At 43.3% G+C, this 13,771-nt stretch overlaps 1 protein-coding gene and 1 non-coding gene across 2 annotated transcripts in view; one reads left to right on the top strand and one right to left on the bottom strand.

The window, feature by feature from the left end:
• The first annotated feature begins 888 nt into the window (after nucleotides 1-888).
• The window catches only part of LPIN2 (lipin 2), a 127,755-nt gene continuing 114,872 nt past the window's right edge, over nucleotides 889-13,771 (top strand). The window contains exon 1 of the mRNA XM_015440130.3: nucleotides 889-1,316. The gene's annotated coding sequence lies outside the window, so the exon portion shown is untranslated. The remainder of the gene's footprint in view (nucleotides 1,317-13,771) is intronic.
• Nucleotides 3,479-3,608, bottom strand: LOC123570108 (small nucleolar RNA SNORA70). The gene has a single exon (XR_006694116.2). It is a non-coding gene; the product is annotated as a small nucleolar RNA SNORA70 (small nucleolar RNA).

Below are 13,771 nucleotides of genomic sequence, written 5' to 3'. Positions count from 1 at the left end.
AAATTCTATTTCTACCAGAGTGGAAAATAATCTATAAAGTCATACATCTTCCCCTTAATTTTTCTAACATTGGAGAAAGTTTGTCTAACATTAATAAGCCATTTAGATAAATAAGGAGAAAGAAAACAAAAACTTTGTGTTGTCAACAAACATTTGTTGAATTAGAAGAACTTTCATGAAGGAGAAAGTTGGAAGAGGAAAAAGAAGAGTGAAGGGTGAGAGACAACCACTCTTTTTTGCTGAAATAGAGTCACTTCCCCAATAAGATTTCACTTTCGTGATGTTAAATAAAAATTGTGTTCAGGTGTGGTGGTGCGCACCTATAATCTCAGCTACTAGGGAGGCTGAGGTGGGAGGATCACTTGAGTCCGGGAAGTGGAGGCTGCAGTAAGCCATGACTGTGCCACCGCACTCCAGCCTGGGTGACAGAGCAAGACCCTGTCTCAAAAAAAAAAAAAAAAAGAAAGAAAAAAATGAAAAAAAAAAAATGGGAGGTCATTGTTTCAGACTAAGCTCCTGCGCTAGGCCCCAAAAGACCAGACTAAAAATTAAAATGGAGTCATCCACGCTACAGTTTCACATCACCAAACCCGGACTAAACTGTTATTTGAACTTCCAAGCAATCACGAGAGAGATAACGGCCAATTTCCCAAACAGGCCAGTGTAAATCTTCAGTCTGCAGGATAACGGAGTTCCCTCGGCTTTAAATCTTATGTAAAAAAGAAGCAGAGTGACCTAATATTAACTAATCATGATTTTTCTATTGTTCTGTCTCCCTGTCTCCCCTTACAAGAAAAATAGCCTCGAAACTAATGCTGCCTTTTTTCCTGGCTTCTGCCCTCTTCGGCCCTTCCCTGTCTATAAAGACGACCCCTTCTGCTCAGCTCCGAACACTTCCTCTATTTTATAGAATGAAGTGCTGCCCGATTCTCATCACAAGGGCAATTGAGATCTTTCAACTACATTTGTTGAAAATGTGTCTTTTGACACTAATGTTTAAGGAGCATCTCTTATCAGGGATCATTGTGCAGGGCCCACACCCAAAAACTGAGGAGAAAGAAAGGAGGGGTTTAAAAGTTTTTTTTTTTTTTTTTTAAAGGCTTAAGGAGATAAGACGTACCCTGGGAACACTTTCTTAGGGACGGTTCGCAGTAGTTCCAACATTCCATTCAAATTTGTGGCTATTCTGAAAATAATTGAAGACAATGGCTGTTGAACCCAGCAACCTGGAAGCGCCAGGAAATTTTCCAGGCTGACCTCAGGATCCTCGCCGTACAGCAGCTTTCAGACACGCTGGTGAGCCGATTTCTTCCTCGGTGAGTGCCTTTTAAAATCTCTCCTCCGCTCTGTAGCTTCTAAGATGTTACTATCGTTATTTGTTTAGGAGTAATGTAAAATATGGGATGATGAAGGCTTAGTGTTACAAAGGATCAAAGACATCTCCAAGTGCTAATAAATCAAATCTTTCTTACACAGCATTTACAGAACACATTTTCTCTATAAACGGCCCAGTTTTAAACTATGGAAGGCAGTGTGTTCTCCAACAGGATCATGATCTTCAGAGTGAGTCTACAGGCAGGTCTCCTTAGACAGGTCTGTCTGCTGAGTGGAACAACAGCCCTGCCTAATCTCGAAATGAATTGTCCCTGACAAGAACTGCCCATGACCCAAGGGATTCAGACAGCACAAGATCCCAGAGGGGATTTCTGTGCAGCTGCGGTTCTCATACCTTGGCCTTGAAGATCCCTGGTTTTATGACCTGGCAGCACATGACCAGTGAAAACAGAAAGTCCATTCAGCAACTGGAAGAATCTCTGTACCCAGGACTAAGAATGAAAACCACCCAGTTCAAAGAAAGCAAACAGGCTGGGTGCGGTGGCTCACGCTTGTCATCACAACACTTTGGGAGGCGGGCGGATCACATGAGGCCAGGAGTTAGGCCAGCCTGACCAACATGGCAAAGCCTTGTCTCTACTAAAGATACAACAATTAGCCAGGCCTGGTGGTGCATGTCTGTAATTCTAGCTACTCTGGATGCTGAGGCATGAGAATCACTTGAACCTGGGAGGTTGCAGTGAGCTGAGATCGTGCCATTGCCCCCCAACCTGGGCGACAGAGGGAGACTGTCTCAAAAATAATAATAATAATAATAATAATAATATAATAATAATAAATAAATAAATAAATAAAATTTACAAAACCTAAATGGAGTGATCCGGGGCTATGTATATGTGAGTGACTTACTAGAAGAGTCTTCATGTTTCTACTAGTTTTTTTTTGCACTTCTGACCCATTTTGTGTAACTTATTCTTCCTCACCTTTTAGAAGGATTTATTACAAAACAAACTGCAGTGCCTTGTTGAAAAACCATTCCTTGCAGTGCTTTAGGAAAGTTCTAAGGAACACTGAGTTTGTCTTAGAAGTGTGAACGGAAATTTACAGAGCTTATAGGAGCACAATAACGTTTAAAAAATGCAGATGTATGTATTTATTAATTCATTCTCCCTTAGCCTTCATCTATTTTAGTTTATATTGTGAAATAACAGTACACACAGACACCTATGTATCCATCACACAGGCCAAGAAACAGCACATTTCCCTGCTCTAGATTTACACCCAATTCGGATTGCACTGTCTCTCTCTTTCCTGCAATTTCTGTCATTTCCTTATTTTTCTTTATGGCTGTTATCACCTATTTTATCTTGAAACAGTGTATCATTTTTGGAATAGAATAAGTAGAGTCATGCTTTAATCTTGTGATGTCTCTTTGCTTAAGATTTTATTTTTGGGCTGGGCGCGGTGGCTCAAGCCTGTAATCCCAGCACTTTGGGAGGCCGAGACGGGCGGATCACGAGGTCGGGAGATCGAGACCATCCTGGTTAACACGGTGAAACCCCGTCTCTACTAAAAAATACAAAAAACTAGCCGGGCGAGGTGGCGGGCGCCTGTAGTCCCAGCTACTCGGGAGGCTGAGGCAGGAGAATGGCGTGAACCCGGGAGGCGGAGCTTGCAGTGAGCTGAGATCCGGCCACTGTACTCCAGCCTGGGTGACAGAGCGAGACTCCATCTCAAAAAAAAAAAAAAAAAAAGATTTTATTTTTGAAATTCATCCACGTTGATGTAAATCAGTAGGATTTCATTATATGATTACACCACAATCTAAGTATCCATCTCACCCTTGGTGGACACTCTTCTTTGCAATTATGAGCAATGCTGCTCTATTTCTGTATGTGTCTTTCAGGGCACTTGGGCAAGAATTTCTAGAGGCATGTACCTAACATTGGAATTACTGGTCCCCGTGTGTGTTCATGTTCAACATTCTAGATGATATCAAACTGTTTTCTAAAGTTGTTATAGTTTGACTCTGGGTACCCGTAGTCCCAGCTACTTGGGAGGCGGAGGGAAGAGGATTGCTAGAGGCTAGGAGTTCAAGTCCTGTCCGGGCAACATAGGGAGTCAGAGACACGAACATCCATCTGAAAGACCTGGTTTCTTAGAGCAACCCATACAAGAAACAGGCTGCATACACTACCAAGGAAGCTGCTGTTTGCAGCCATTGCACATGTACAACTTCTTTAACATGGATGTTCATGTCTCTGACCTTGCACTACCCCAATGTAGGCTCCAAACAGGCATGCGAGGTGCCTTTGGAAAGAAAGCCCCAGGGCACTGTGGCCAGGGTTAACATTGGCCAAGTTATCATGTCCCTCTGCACCAAGCTGCAGAACAAGGAGCATGTCATTGAGGCCCTGTGCAGGGGCCTCATCTCATCTCATCTCATCTCATCTCATCTCATCTCATCTCATCTCATCTCATCTCATCATCTCAAAGAAGTGGGGCTTCACCAAGTTGAATGCTGACGAATTTGAAGACATGGTGGCTGAGAAGCGGCTCATCCCAGATGGCTGTGGGGCCAAATACATCCCCAGTCGTGGCCCTCTGGATAAGTGGCGGGCCCTGCACTCATGATGGCTTCCACTCTGCTGGCCCCTGTTAATACTCACCAATAAATTCTACTTTCTGTCCCCCAAAAAAGTGGTACAATTTGGATTTGAACCAGTGATGTGTCTGAATGCTGGTTGATCATTGGCATTAGTAACACCTCCGACACCTGGCATTCAACGACTTTAAAAATTTTAACCATTCTGGCCAGGCGTGATGGCTCACACCTGTAATCGCAGCACTTTGGGACGCCGAGGCGGGCGGATCACGTGAGGTCAGGAGTTCCAGACCAACCTGGCCAACGTGGCAAAACCCAGTCTCTACTAAAAATACAAAAATTAGCTAGGCCTGTAATCCTAGCTTCTTGGGAGGTTGAGGCACGAGAATTGCTTGAAACCAGGAGGTGGAGATTGCAGTGAGTCAAGATCACGCCACGGCACTCCAGCCTGGGTAACAGAGCAAGACTGTCTGGAAAAAAAAAATTAATTAATTTTAAAAAATTCAATCATTCTGATGGGTGTGTGGTGGTATCTCACTGCAGTTTTAACTTACATTCTCCTGATTACTTGTCAGGCCTTGGAGCCCAAGCTAAGCCATCATATCCCCTGCGACCTGCGTATACATCCAGATGGCCTGAAGCCACTGAAGATCCACAAAGGACGTGAAAATAGCCTTACATAATGACATTCCACCATTGTGATTTGTTCCTGCCCCACCCTAACTGATATGATATATTCTCCCCCCGCCCTTAAGAAAGTACTTTGTAATATTCTCCCCTCGAGAGTGTACTTTGTACGCCTATCCCAAACCTATAAGAACTAATTACAATCCCACATTCCTTTGCTGACTCCTTTTTCGGACTCAGCCCGCCTGCACCCAGGTGAAATAAACAGCCACGTTGCTCACACAAAGCCTGTTTGGTGATCTCTTCACACGGACACGCGTGACATTACTAATGAAATTAAACATCTTTTCATAAGTTTACGGGCATTTGTGCTTATTTTTTGTGAAATTCATCTTCATTTCTTTTGCTAATCTTTCTATTGATTGCGAGATTTTTACTTACTGATTCATAGGAGTTCTTTATATATTCTGGATTCTAATCTTGGGTTGATTATATGTGTTGCAAATATATTCTCCTGGAATGGTGCTTATTTTTGTTTTGTTTTGTTTTACTCTTTTTACGGTCTCTTTTAAAGAAGTCCTAACTTTAACGTAGTTAAATGTATCAATCTTTTCCTTTATAGTTAGTGCTTTTTGTGTCTTGTTTAATAAATCCTCCTATATTGTCTCCTAAAAATTTTGTATCCCAAATCGCGGAGTCTAAGTTGACATTTATTATAAAAAATCAATCACAATTTCAGAAATGGTAAAATGCGGAAAAGAAAGTATATCCTTGAAATGATGACAGGAGCACAATTTTGATTTGTCATTTAGGTCTTTAATCCAACTAAAGCTGATTTTGGGATATGATGCTGAGTTGAGTCTAAATTTAATTTTCCCATATAGGTAATCGCTATGGTTTGAACATATTCCCCAAACTTCATGTGTCGGAAATGTAATCCCCAGATTCATATGTTGATAGTGTCTGGAGGTGGCACCTTTGGGAGGTAATTGGGATTGGATAAGGTCATCAGGGTGGAGCCCCCATGCTGGGACTGGCGGCTTTATAAGAAGAGGAAGAGGGACCTGAATTAGCATCCCTTGCCCTCTTGCCACCAGAAGCCCTCTGCTAGGTTACAGCATGAAGGACTTCACCAGATGCGGCCCATCCACCTTGCACGTCCAGCCTGCAGAATTGTGAGCCAGAGAAACTTCATTTCTTTATAAATTACCCAGTGTGTGGTATTTTGTTATAGCAATGAAAATGAATACAATAGTCAACCGCCTCCTAATCATTTATTGAAAAATCCATCTTTTCTGCAATATTCTGAATTGCCCCCTCTGCCATACATCAAGTGTCTGTGTATGTTGAACCTATTTCTGAGCTTTCTATTGCAGTTTTAAAAAATGGCTAGGTGTGGCGGCTCACACCTGTAATCCCAGCACTTTGGGAGGTCGAGGGAGGAAGATCACTTGAGTTCAGAAGTTCGAGACCAGCCTGGGCAACATAGTGATACCCTGTCTTTTTTTTTTTTAATCACTTTATTAAAAAATAAAATAAAATTAATTTACTTTTTATATTTTCTTGTTTATTTTTATTTTTTAAAATAGAGATGGGTTCTTCCCACATTGTCCAGGCTGGCCTTGAACTCCTGGCCTCAAGCAATCCTCCCACCTTGGCCTCCCAAAGTGCTGGGATTACAGGTGCAAGCCACTGTGCCTGGCCTAATTATTAAGCTGACAAAAGTTACATATATTTATGGTGTACAACATGATGTGTTGATACATGCATACATTGTGGAATGGCTAAATCCAGTGGATTAACATATTCATTACCTCACATACTTTTCTGTGTGTGTGTGGTGAGAATTTCTATTGCATTTGATTGACTATTTGTCTGCCCCTGTACTAATATCACCCTGCCTTCATCCTATAGTTTTAATATATAGAAAGTAATTCCTCCCTCTCTGTTTTTCTTCGAGTCTTTTAAAGAAGTAACCTCTATTTGGAATAAAATTGCATTGAATTCATAGATCAATTTATTAAGAACTAATATTTTTATGAGATTGGGTCTTTCTATCTCCAAATATGGTATTTCATTTCTCTAACTAGGTCTTCTCCATAGTTTTTCATTGAAGTTTTTTTTTAAAGCTATGATTACTTATGATACTCGCTACATACGCTTTTATAAATTCCCCCTTTTTTTCAAGGAAAATATTCCTAGTTTCCTTTGAGTTTTATCTGGTTGGATATTCAATTTGATCAAAGGCTTTTTCTGAACCTGCTGAAATTATCATAGGATTTTTTTTTCCTTTAGTCTTTTAATGTGGTGAATTACATTAATTGATTTTCTCATTTTAAACTAACCTTGCATTCTTGGATAAGCCAGTTTGGTTATAATGTATTACCTTGCTGTATTCATATTGTTGAAATTCAATTCAGGACTTTTGTGTCTATATTTAAGAGTGTTTTGGCCTGAGATTTTTGTTTCTGACACTCTCCTGATCAGATTTTGATACAAGGCAATGCCAGCTTCATAAAGCGAGTTGAGGGATAATCTCCTTTTCCATACCTTAGAGTGTGAGATTGGAATGACTTATTACTGGAATGTTTGGTAGAAGTCACTGGCAAACTGTTTTAGCTGGATTTTTCTTTGCAGAAAATATTTAACAACAGATTCAAGTTCTTGGACAATTAGGAGTTTCAGTTTTATTAATTTACGTTTCTTGGAACTTCACAAAGTTCTTTTACCTTTGTAAGTTCTACATCATGTGTGATTATAGCTTTCTCTTTATGCTTCACATTGTGTGTTGTGCCTTCTCTTTTATCCCTGATCATTTTTCACCAGAAGTTTGTAATATTTGTCTTTCACAAATGCAGTGTTTGGCTTAGTTGGTTCTTTCCATCGTACGTTTGCTTTCGATTTTACTATTTTTAAAATTTTATCTTTATTATTTCTTTTCTTCCATATGACTTTAATTTCCTGTTCTTTTTCTAACTTTTTAGCTCTTTACATTTCAAACAATTTTCTCTTGCAATACAAACTTTTAGGTCTATAAGTTTCCCCTTAACAACTTGTTCAGTTTTATCCCTCATATTTTCATATATAGTATCAAATATTTGATATATAGCATTTAAATATTGTCACATTTCCATAGTGCTGTTCATTGGCCCATGGATTTCCAAATAGGTTTTTCTAGTTACTTCTTAAAAAAATTGATTGTTGGCCGGGTGCGGTGGCTCAAGCCTGTAATCCCAGCACTTTGGGAGGTCGAGACGGGCAGATCACGAGGTCAGGAGATCGAGACCATCCTGGCTAACACGGTGAAACCCCGTCTCTACTAAAAGATACAAAAAAACTAGCCGGGCGCGGTGGCCGGCGCCTGTAGTCCCAGCTACTCGGGAGGCTGAGGCAGGAGAATGGCGTGAACCCGGGAGGCGGAGCTTGCAGTGAGCTGAGATCTGGCCACTGCACTCCAGCCTGGAGACTCCGTCTCAAAAAAAAAAAAAAAAAGGCCGGGCGCGGTGGCTCAAGCCTGTAATCCCAGCACTTTGGGAGGCCGAGACGGGCGGATCACGAGGTCAGGAGATCTAGACCATCCTGGCTAACACGGTGAAACCCCGTCTCTACTAAAAAATACAAAAAACTAGCCGGGCGAGGTGGCGGGCGCCTGTAGTCCCAGCTACTCGAGAGGCTGAGGCAGGAGAATGGCATAAACCCGGGAGGCGGAGCTTGCAGTGAGCTGAGATCCGGCCACGGCACTCCAGCCTGGGCGGCAGAGCGAGACTCCGTCTCAAAAAAAAAAAAAAAAAAAAAAAGAGTTTATTCTTGTCTTAATTGCATTGTGATCAGAGGACACAGTCTGTATGATAAACATTTTCCTTTCTTTCTTTTCTCTCTCTCTTTCATTCTTCTTGAGACAGGGTTGTACTCTATTGCCCAGGCTGGAGTGCAGTGGTACAATCTGGGCTCACTGCAACCTTAACCTCTAAGGCTCGATCAATCCTCCCACCTCAGCTTCCCGAGTAGCTGGGACTACAGGCACGCGCTACCACAGCCAGCTAATTTCTTACATTTTTAGTAGAGATGAGGTGTCTCTGTGCTGCCCAGGCTGGTCTCAAACTCCTGAGCTCAAGCGATCCTCCCCAGCTCAAGCTATCTTCCCGACTTGGTTTCCTGAAGTGCTGGGATTACAGTTGTGAGCCAATGTGCCCAGCCAATGCATTCAAAATTTTCAGATTTGTTGAGACTTGCTTATATATTTTATTTTATTTTTATTTATTTATTTATTTATTTTATTTTTTGAGATGGAGTCTACCTCCGTTGCACAGGCTGGAGTGCAGGTGGCCCGATCTTGGCTCACTGCCTCTGCATCCTGGGTTCAAGTGATTCTCCTGCCTCAGCCTCCTGAGTAGCTGGGACTACAGGTGTGCACCACCACACCTGGCTAATTTTTGTATTTTTAGTAGAGATGGGTTTCACCACGTTGGCCAGGCTAGCCTCGAACTCCTGACCTCAAGTGATCTGCCTGTCTTGGCCTCCCAAAGTGCTGGGATGACAGGTGTGAGCCACTGCGCCTGGCCTGTATGTGTTTTATATGTTCATATGTGACCAGCTTTAGTGAGGTTTCTCAGTTGTCTTGAGAAGTAATTTTTTTTTTATTCTACTACTTTGCTTTTGCAATTCTACCTTTATTGGGTCTTCTATTAATCTCCCCACTTCAAGTACATACTAACCTTTACTTCTGCTGTACAAAACTCCCAAGGCTTCAAAAATCAGCATTCAAACTCACTAGATCCAGCAAAAACTCTCCAGGCATATGCCGGCTTTGGGCTCGGCTTACCTCTCTGGGTTCTGACCTTCACCCTGTCCTGGGGCAATTTCTTAATTTCTTGCCAGTTTATAGATACCTTCCAGAATATATTTTTATTATTTTGCCCAGTATTTGTGTTTTTGTTTTCAGCGTGGGAAGGTTGGTCTAGATACCCAGCTGAGCATATTAGATGAAATAGAAATCTTCACTTATTTTTTCATCACATATTTATTGAGCACCTACTATGTGTATAATAAGTACTATAACTGTGATCTGTACAAGGTGGACTGAGACACAAGAAAAAATACATTGACTGGGGTAGGGCAGTAGGGCAATTGAGGGAAGGTAGTGGGAGGTAAAAATACAGGTTTGTGTTGGGCTGGGTGGCTCACGCCTGTAATCCCAGCACGTTGGGAGGCCAAGGTGGGCAGATCATTTGAGGTCAGGAGTTCAAGATCAGCCTGACCAACATGACAAAACCCCATCTCTACTAAAAATAAATTACAAAAAAATAGTTTTGGTTCATTCATTTGATGGCTAAATAATAACTTTTTTAGAAAGAGAATAAAAAAATAGAGGTTTAGGAGTCAAGGAGGGCTGGAGGCAAATTCTAGCATCCCTGCTGATAAGCTGTGAGATCTGAGGCAAGTCACTCAACATCTCAGTGCTGCAGTTCCTTCATCTATAAACTGGTGTTAACGATAGAAGTTGAATTACTAGAAGAGCTGGGCACACAGGGATGGTACAGAAACTGCTGGCTATTCTCTGTCCTCACAGAGAAAGGTTTGCAGAAGCTGGGAACAAAAAAGCTATTTTTCTAAGGCTGAATGACCTCCCCTGAGAGCTGCCAGACAGGAGGGCATAGGACCACCTCCTTCCAACTCCAGGCTTGATTCTTACTCTAGAGAAAATCCCTCTCTGCTTTCCAGATTCCCTCAAAGATATGCTTTCTCCGTGGCCCTCTCCCCCTTGACTTAGATAGGTTCCTCACTGAGCACAGAGTTTTGGAAATAAAAGACAGGAAGGAAATGTCTTGCAGACAACTTCTGCTTTCCACTCTGCCAACAACCTCCTGAGACAAGCAGAATGCCTAGGTGCATTCTTATAAGGAGAAGAAGAAAGAGAGAACTCTAAGGAAAAACACAGAAGTTAATATATGAAAAATTATTCTTCCCAGCTACCGTGGCTCAAGCCTGTAATTCCAGTACTTTGGGTGGCTAAGGTGGGAGGCTTCATTGAGCCTAGGAGTTTGAGGTTGCAGTGAACCGTCATCACACCACTGCACTCTGGCCTGAACAACAGAGTGAGTGAGACCCTGTCTCCAAAAAAAAAAAAAAAAAAAAAAAAAAATCCTGTTGCAAAAGGGATGATGGCTGAAGCATACAGACTAGAAGGTGCAGGAGAGAAAATCAGACGGAAAAGGAGCACGCTGGATGCCATGCTAGGGAACTTGGCTGGTTTAGTCAAGACAATGGGTTGCCAACCACCTGTGCCATGGCCAGGTCTGCAATTCAGAGTAGAGGATGCTTGGAATTGGGCAGGACAAGAGGGCAGGGAGACCAGTTGGCATATTCCTACAATGGACCACAAGAGAGATGGCGAGGGCCTAATCACAAGCAGGGGTGAGTGGTGCGGCGGAGGAGAGCCCTCAAAGCGGCCAATACAGTAGCTCTGCAGAGAGCTAGAGCAGGAGTGACACGAACTCCCTCAGGAAGAGTAGGAATCATGAGGAGGAATCATGAGGAGGAATGATGGAGGCAGCATGGGGGTAGAGGGAAATGAGACTCCCCTCTAGGTTTCTGGCAGGGATGACTAAACAGATGACAGTGCCATCAGCCAGGATAGGAGATTCAGGAGGAGCAGGTTTGAAGCAGCACAAATAATGGGTTTGAATCTGACATCACTGGACCTTGCTGGTTGAGGCGTTGAAAGCCACTGAGCACAGGCATGTAGAATTCAGAGGAGTTCCCACTGATGAGGGGAGGAGAGAGTTTCAAGAAGGAAATAATATCAAGAGCATCTCGCCCTGCAGAGATCATGAGGCATGGGACATGAAAGGGGTCTGTTGTATTCAGCAACCAGAAGGTCATCGGTGACTTTAGCTTGAGCAGTTTCAGGGTTAGAGGAGGAGCAAGCCTGTGAAGACGGGAGAAAACCTGAAACTCTTTCAGGTAGCTTGGGTGGAAAGAGAAGCTGTGTGGTAAGTCAATAGCCTGAGGGGGAACCGAGGGGCCACGAAAGCTGCTTTTTCAAGCGCAGGAATGAAGCCAGAGTTGAGGAAGAGGGGACGATTAGTGGAGTGAGGCTTCTCACCTTGGAGCAGGAAGGCGGTGGGTCAGAGGCCAGTGGAAGGAAGCCCTTTCTTCCTCTGACACTCCCGTGGAGTAGGTGGCCCTGGGGTGGCCCCTCCAGATCTCCTAGCCCAGGAGGTGCAGGGATTCATCATGCAACAAACACTTAATGAGTCACCGCTTTGCTTAAGTGGTGTTGTAAGCTAGTAGACATGGGGAAAATGAGGAAAATACTAGCAACTTGAACCACTCGTTTTGAGTGGGGTCTCAAACGCAAGGTTGTTTGGAGGAAGGGAGGGGAGCTCTAGGGCTTCCTGAATGATGAAAGGAAGGAAGGGAGCTTGGCAGAATATTTCCCTCCCAAGGCAGAGATAGAGAAAATAGCCTGAGAGAAACAGGAAAAGTCTAAGTGGGAAAAATGGAAGAAAGGAAAGAAAATAAACACTAACAGCCTGTTCCACGTTGCAGACACTGAAGTAGGCACTTTATAAGTTATCACGGGGAATCCACAAAACAATTCTGTAAGAAAGACACTACTATCTTTATTTTATTGACGTAGAAACTGAGGATTAAATTCTCTCTCTAGCTTTAATTTTTCTTCTCCATATTTATAAAATCCATTGAATATGGAGGGGGATATTTTAGTCCTCTTAAATTTTTATTTTACTTGTGAAGCCAAGTGAGAAGCAGTGAAATGAGGAAAATTCCTAGTAGGCGTGTGCCACTGCAACTACCTATGTTTCTGTAGGGCCTTGATTACAGATGGGGCAAAACTTGATTGAGTTTCAGAGAAAAGCAGAAGGAACTTAAGTGAGGAAGTGGTCGCCTGCTCCCTGGATCCAAGCACCGCCCAGCTACACTAGGCACTACTGGGAAGAAACTGGACTGCAGCCCTGTCCTTCAGGCAACAGCTTTGTGTATGCAAATGCCTATTTCAGTACCTTCAGAACTATATCAATGATCACACACAAGATGCACCTCATAAATTAACTGGCATTTATATAGAAATAACATAGGCTTCTGTTCATTACTTTCAATCATAGAATAATAATAGAATAGGCTGCAAATTAAAAACCAGTGTGCACCAATAGTATACAACATCAGCAATCTAGTTTGTTTGTTTGTTTGGTTGGTTTTTTGAGACAGAGTTTCGCTCCCAGGCTGGAGGGAAGTGGCGTCTGGGCTCACTACAACCTCTGCTCGCCGGGTTCAAGTGATTCTACAGCCTCCGCCTCCCACGTAGCTGGGATTACAGGCGTGCCAACAGGCCCGGCAAATTTTTGTATCTTTAGTGGCGGCGGGGTTTTGCCATGTTGGCCAGGCTGGTCTCCAACTCCTGACCTCAGGCGATCGACCCGCCTCAGCCTCCCAAAATGCTGGGATTACTGGCGTGAGCCACTGCGCCCGGCCGCATTTCTTTTCTTTTCTTTTTGAGATGGAGTCTCTCTGTCGCCAGGCTGGAGTGCAATGGCGCAATCTCGGCTCACTGCAAGCTCCGCCTCCCGGGTTCACGCCATTCTCCTGCCTCAGCCTCCGAGTAGCTGGGACTACAGGCGCCCGCCACCACGCCCAGCTAGTTTTTTGTATTTTTAGTAGAGACGGGGTTTCACCGTGTTAGCCAGGATGGTCTCGATCTCCTGACCTCGTGATCCACCCGCCTCGGCCTCCCAAAGTGCTGGGATTACAGGCTTGAGCCACCGCGCCCGGCAGAAACGGGGTTTCTCCATTTTGGCCAGGCTGGTCTCGAACTCCTGACCCCAAGTGATCCGCCCACTTCGGCCTTCCAAAGTGCTAGGATTACAGGCGTGAGTCACCCATTTCTTAAAAAGTATATTTTAATGCTGGGGACGCTGGCTCATGCCTGTAATTCCAGTACTTTGGGAGGCCGAGGTGGGAGGATGCTTGAGCCCAGGAGTTGGAGACCAGCCGGGGTAACACACCGAGACCCTGCCTCGATAAAAAGAATAAACAAAAAGCAACAAAAGAACCCTGACATATTTAAAAATATCAGTTGTGTAATAGGATTTTTTTTTTTTTTTTTTTTTTTTTTTGGTGGGGATGTAAGTAAGCAAAGGAGATGTGCTACTACTAGTGATCAAAAGGGGATTATAAAACATTCAT

The sequence above is a fragment of the Macaca fascicularis genome, chromosome 18 (genome assembly GCF_037993035.2).
Source record: "Macaca fascicularis isolate 582-1 chromosome 18, T2T-MFA8v1.1".
NCBI lineage: Eukaryota > Metazoa > Chordata > Mammalia > Primates > Cercopithecidae > Macaca > Macaca fascicularis.
Note: the sequence above shows the minus strand (reverse complement) of the source record. Positions and strands in the feature narration are given on the sequence as shown.